Source organism: Manis pentadactyla, chromosome X (assembly GCF_030020395.1).
Source record: "Manis pentadactyla isolate mManPen7 chromosome X, mManPen7.hap1, whole genome shotgun sequence".
Lineage (NCBI taxonomy): Eukaryota > Metazoa > Chordata > Mammalia > Pholidota > Manidae > Manis > Manis pentadactyla.
Window position 1 is genome coordinate 108,974,604 of NC_080038.1, and position 6,069 is coordinate 108,980,672.

At 40.9% G+C, this 6,069-nt stretch overlaps 1 pseudogene; it reads right to left on the reverse strand.

Annotated features, from left to right (window-relative positions):
• Positions 1–1,389: 1,389 nt before the first annotated feature.
• On the reverse strand, positions 1,390–1,864 carry LOC118928214 (histone H2A-Bbd type 2/3-like; annotated as a pseudogene).
• Positions 1,865–6,069: the final 4,205 nt, after the last annotated feature.

The window sequence follows — 6,069 nt, forward strand, 5'->3', positions numbered from 1 at the left end:
TATTGAGAAATAACTGACATACATCACTGTATAAGTTTATGATATACAACATGATGGTTCGATTTACACATATTGTGGAAATGATTACCACATTAGGTATAGCTAATATCAGTCATCTCATACAGATATGGTAAAAAGAAAAAAAAGGTTTTCCCTGTGATGAGAACTCTCAGGATCTACTTTTAACAACTTTTGTATGTATCATACAGCAGTGTTAACTATAATCATCATGTTGTACATTTCATCCCTACTACTGATTTAACATAACTGGAAGTGTGCATCTTTTGACTACCCTCAGCCCCACCCTGCCCCCGGCCTCTGGTAACCACGATTCTGATTCTTTGTCCACAAGATCTGCTTTCTTAATGACTTCCATCCCATTGGGTGTGAAGTGATACCTCATTTTGCTTTTGATTTGCATTTCTCTGGTGGATAATTATGTCGAACATCTCTCTATGTGCTTATTGGCTATTTGTACATCTTATTTGGAAAAATGTCTATTCAGATACTTTGCCATTTTTTAATTGGGCTATTTGTCCTTTTATTATTGAGTTGTAGGTGTTCTTTATATACTCTGGATCTAAGTCGTTTAACAAATACGTGATTTTGAAATATTTTCTCCCAATCTGTGGGGTGTCTTTTCTATTTCCTGATGGTGCCCTCTGTAGCACAGAAGTTTTTCATTTTGATGATCTCCAATTTATCTTTTTGTTCGTTTCTTTTTTTATGGTTTTGGTGTGATATCTAAGAAAACTTTGCCTAGTCCAAAGTCACAAATACCTATGTGTTCTCCTAAGATTTTTATAGTTTTAGCTCTTATGTGTAGATCTTTGATTCATTTTGAGTTAATTTTTCATTAACTATGTCAATATGTTATTATTATTATATGCGTAAGGCAAGGGTCCGGATTCTTCTGTTTGCATGTGGATATCCAGTTATCCCAGCATCATTTGTTGGAAAGACTATCTTTTCCCCCACTAAATGGTCTTGACACTCTTGTTGAAAATCAATGGACCACAGATGTATGGGTTTATTTCCAGGCTCTTGATTTGATTCCATTGATCTATATAAGTCCATCCTTATGCCAATATCACACTGCCTGAACTACTGTAGCTTTGTAATGAGTTTTGAAATCAGGATGTGTGAGCTTCAACTTTGTGCTCTTTCAACATCATTTTAGCTATTCTGGGTCTCCTGCGCTTCCATATAAATTTTAGGATAAGCTAGCAATTTCTGCAAAGAAGCCAGCTAGAAGTTTGGTAGTGATTACATTGAACTTGTAGATCAATTTGGGAAATATTGCCATCTTAACAATACTAAATAGCATTTAACTTAACATCAAAATGGACATGGAACATATATTACTTTTTAATTTATTTTTTATTTTTCTTAAAACACACTAAAGAATGTCAACGACTTTGCCCAAGGCACCAGCCAGTCTGGGACTGTGCCAGCTGTGAGTAGACCTGGTGCCTGTCTGCCAAGGCCCGAGGATCCAGATCGTGTTGGGCAAGCTACTGCCTGGCCGGGGCCGCTTGTAAGAAGGTAGTCTCTGAAAAGGCTGCTGAGCAGCGGGTTACTGTGGAGCACCCTGTCTATGATCTCTGGTGTGATGCGCCCACTGCCATGTTTCTGGGCCTCATTGCCCACCAGCTCCAAGACCTTGGCCGTCAGGTACTGGATGACGGCCGCTGCAAAGACCGATGTGTGAGGGCTCATGCGCGGCAAGAAGTGGCCACGCTCCCGCAGGACGCGTTCCACATGGCTCACGGAGAACAGCAGCTCTGCTCTCTGCTCGGTTGGTGCAAGAGTGGGTCGTCCTCCTGCCACCAGATGACGCTCGACGTCTCCTATGTCGCGGCATGTTGCGCTTTCTCCGATCAGCCTAGCTCTGCAGTGCAGAGGGGTGTGGTCTGACAAGGTGCGGTCTGAAGAGGTGCGGTCTGGTGTGGCAGGATGCGCTGCGACGAGGTGCGGTGCCATGCCGTACAGTGCGCCACTGGCCCCAACCTCTCAAGACAGCAGGTACTGAGGACGCTACTCCGTATCCAAGCGACCACGGAACGGCCCCTCATTCCCTGAGTGGTCGAGGAGCCCGCTTTGTGACATATATCCGGTGAGGTCACTGCTCTCTCATTGGCCCCTGGCGGGCCTGGGCCTGCAAGGATAAGGTGCAGGCGTGAGCCTGTGTACCCTGCTCCCTGGCACCTCTCTCTGAGGGAACTCTCACTTCCCGCGGGACAGGAGAAACTCAAACAGGTACGATACAGAGGCACCAAGTATAGGCCCGCAGTGTTGGGCATTCATCACAGCTATCTAGTCCCGAGACATCGGCACCACCCCAAAAAGAAACCCCTGTACTCCTCTGGCACTCACCCCACTGTCGTCTCTTCCCTGAGGCAGCCCCGAGCCTGCTCCCTGTCCGTGGAGGTTTGCCTATTCTGGAGATTTCCTACAAATGGCCTCACACCGGTAAATAGGTGGCCTTCTGTCTCTGGCCACTTTCACTCAGCATAATGTTTGCCTTGTGGCTTGGGCACATGGTAGCATGGATCAGCTCTCCGTTCCTTTTCATAGCTGAATAACAAACTCTACACCAGTGGTCAACCGCGTGTTGTGTATCTGTTCATCAGCTGGTGACGTTTGGGTGATTTGCACCTTGTAGCCATCATGAATAGGGCCGCAGTGAGGAGTCCTGTACAAGGTTCTGTTCCGACACCTGTTTTCAGTTCTTGTTGGTATATAGCTAGGGCTGACATTGCGGGGTCATATGGTAATTCCATGTTTACCTTACTGAGGAGCCGCCCAACTGATTTCCCACAGCACCAGTACCATTTTCCATTCCCAGAAGCAGTGAATGCGGGTCCCAGTTTCTCCACATCCTCCCCTAAACTTGTTATTTTCTGCTTGCTTTGCTTTCTCTTGCCTTGTCTTGCCTGTAATAGCCCTCCCACGGGGTGCGAAGTGCTATCTCATGGTGGTTTTGGTTTGCATTGACCTGTCTGTTAATGATATTGAGCATCTTTCATGTGCCTCTTGGCCATTTATAACTGCTTTGCAGGAACGCTTGTACAAGGACTTTGCCCATTGTTTCACTTGGTTGCTTGCCTTTTTTTTTTTTTTTTTGCTGTTGAGTTGTAAGAGTTCTTTATGCATTCTGGAAGACAGACCCTTATCAGATACATGATTTGCAAATGTTTCTCCCATCCTGTGGGCTGTCCTGTCATTTTCTAGGTAGAGTCCTTTGTGCACAAGTTTTTATTTGGATGGTGTACAATTCATCTTTTTTGTTTGTTTGCCTTAGGCGGCTGTGCTTTTGCTGTCATATTCAAGTAGTCTTGGTGTAATCCAAGGTCATGGGGAGTTACACCTATGTTTTATTCCAAAAGTTTTGTACTTTGTACATTTAGCTCTGAGATCCATTTTAGAGTTAATTTTTGTACATGGTGTGAGACTGGGGAACAAATTTGTGCTTCTGTCTGTGGATATCCCATTGTCCCAGCACCATTTGTTGAAGAGGTTGCTTGTTCCTCCATTGAATGGCCTCGGAACCCTTATTGAAAATCAACTGCTGATACACATATGGGCTAATTTCTGGCACTAATTCTAAAGCATTGACCTATGTGTCTATAATTATTCCAGTATCATGCTTTTTAGGATTGCTGTAGCTTTACAGTAAGTTTTGAAATTGGGAAGTGTGGGTCCTCCAACTTTGTTCTTCTTTTTCAAGATTCAGTTTATCCATTCTTTTCTTTCTTTTTTTTTTTTTGCAGGGATTGTCTGGTCCTTACTCCCCATACATTCAGAATCACAGTGTATTACCCAAAGTACCCATTAATACCATTCTCTCTCCTTCACTTCTTTTTTTTTCTATTAAGGTATCATTGATATACATTCTTAGAAGTTTTCACATTGAAAACAATATGGTTACTACATTTCCCCATATTATCAAGTCCACCCTCTACCCCATTGAACTCACTGTCCATCAGTGTAGTAAAATGCCACAGAGTCACTACTTGTGTTCTCTGTGCTACATGGCATTCCCCATGACCCCCCACATACACCATGTGTAGCATTCATCATACCCCTCAATCCCCTTCTCCCTCCCTCCCCACCTTCCCTCCCTCACCCTCCCCTTTGGTAACCACTAGTCCCTTCTTGAAGTTTATGAGTCTGCTGCTATTTTGTTCCTTCTGTTTTGCTTTGTTGTTATACTCCACAAATGAGGGAAATCATTTGGCACTTATGTTTTTCCACCTGGCTTATTTCACTGATGTCCTCCAGCTCCATCCATGTTGTTGCAAGTGGTAGGATTTGTTTCTTTCTTATGGCTGAGTAGTATTTCATTGTGTATATGTACCACATCTTCTTTATCCATTCTTCTACTAATGGACACTTAGGTTGTGAAGCACAAAAGTTTTTTAATTCTGATGAACTCTATTTTATCATTTTTTTTTGTTGTTGCTTGCGTTTTTTATCTCATTTCTAAGAATCTATTTCCAAATCAGATGAAGATTTCCACTTAGGTTTTCTCCTAAGAGTTTTATAGTTTGAACTTGCATTTAGATATATAATCCACTTTTACTTAATGTTTTTATGTGGTGTGAAATTAGGTTTTGAACTTCATTCTTTTGCACATGGATATTTAGTTGGCCCATCACCATTTGTTGAAAAAACTATTCTGTCCCCATTGAATTGGATTGGCACCCTTGTCAGCTCAATTAACCATAAGTATATGGGTTTATATGTCGACTCTCAATTGTATTCCATTGATCTCTATGTGAATGTTTATGCCAGTACCACAGTTTACTTACTATTGTAGCTCTGTTAGTAAATTCTGGAATTGCGAATTATGAGTCCTCCACCTTTGTTCTTTTTATTGCAAGGTAGTCATAACTATTTTTAATTTTAATGTCTTAAAATCTGTTTTTCAAGTATAGTTTCTTAGGTTTAGAATTCTTGGGGTACTTTTTCCCTTCAGTATGTTAAATATATCATCCCACTGCCTTCTGGCCTCCATGATTTCTGATGACACTTCAACTTTTATTCTTATTGAGGATCCCTTGTATGTAAGAGTAACATTTTACTTGTTTTCAGGATTCTTGCTTTGGCTTTGGCAGTTTGTCTATGATGTTTGTAGGTGTGGATATTTCTCAGTTTATCCTACTCGTTGATCATTCAATTACTTAATCATGCAGGTTCATGTTTTTCATCAAATTTTAGTAGTTTTTAGCAATTATTTCTTCAAATACTCTTTCTGCCTTTTCTCTTTTTCTCCTCCTTCTAGGTCTCCCATTATGTATATGTTGGTATACCACCGACCTCTGAGCCAAGTATTCTTCATTCTTTGTTTTTTTTGCTCTTTGGTATAATCACAACTGACCTATCTTCAAGTTCCCAGACTCTTTCTTCTACCAGTTCAAATCTTCTGTGGAACTCCATTAGTGAATTTTTCATTTCAGTTATTTTAATTTTAAGCTACACAATTGGTATTTGGTTCTTTTATATGATTTCTGTCTCTTTACTGACATTCTCCATTTGGTGAGACATCATTATCATACATCCCTTTAATTTTTTAGATATGCTTTTCTTTGGTTATTTGAACATTTTTATAATAGATGATTTAAAGTCTTTTCTAGTAAGTCCAACATCTTGGCTTCCACAGGTGCATTTTCTGTTGTCTGCTTTTTTTCCCCATCATATGGACCTTCCATTCCTGTTTCTTTGAATGTCTTCTAATTTTTTTTGAATACTTGACATTTTAAATAATGTACTATGCTTACTCTGAGCCTTAAGATCAGGGCTTTCTGAGATTTTTGGGGGGGATGCCTACAGCCCTGCACACCCATGTAGCCTTCTGACATTCCAAAAATACATTGATCTTTTAAAGGCCTGCTATGAATATCTCATTTGCCAGTTTTTTCCTTTTAAGTTCTTTAATCAGCCTCCGGTTAACTCCCACCAGTATCACTATCTCAGGTAGCTGTAGTATTAAACAATTACCACTGGGTTTTTTTCAACAAATTCCCTAGATATAGAGTTGTTTGAATAGAGGGAGCTCTGACTCAA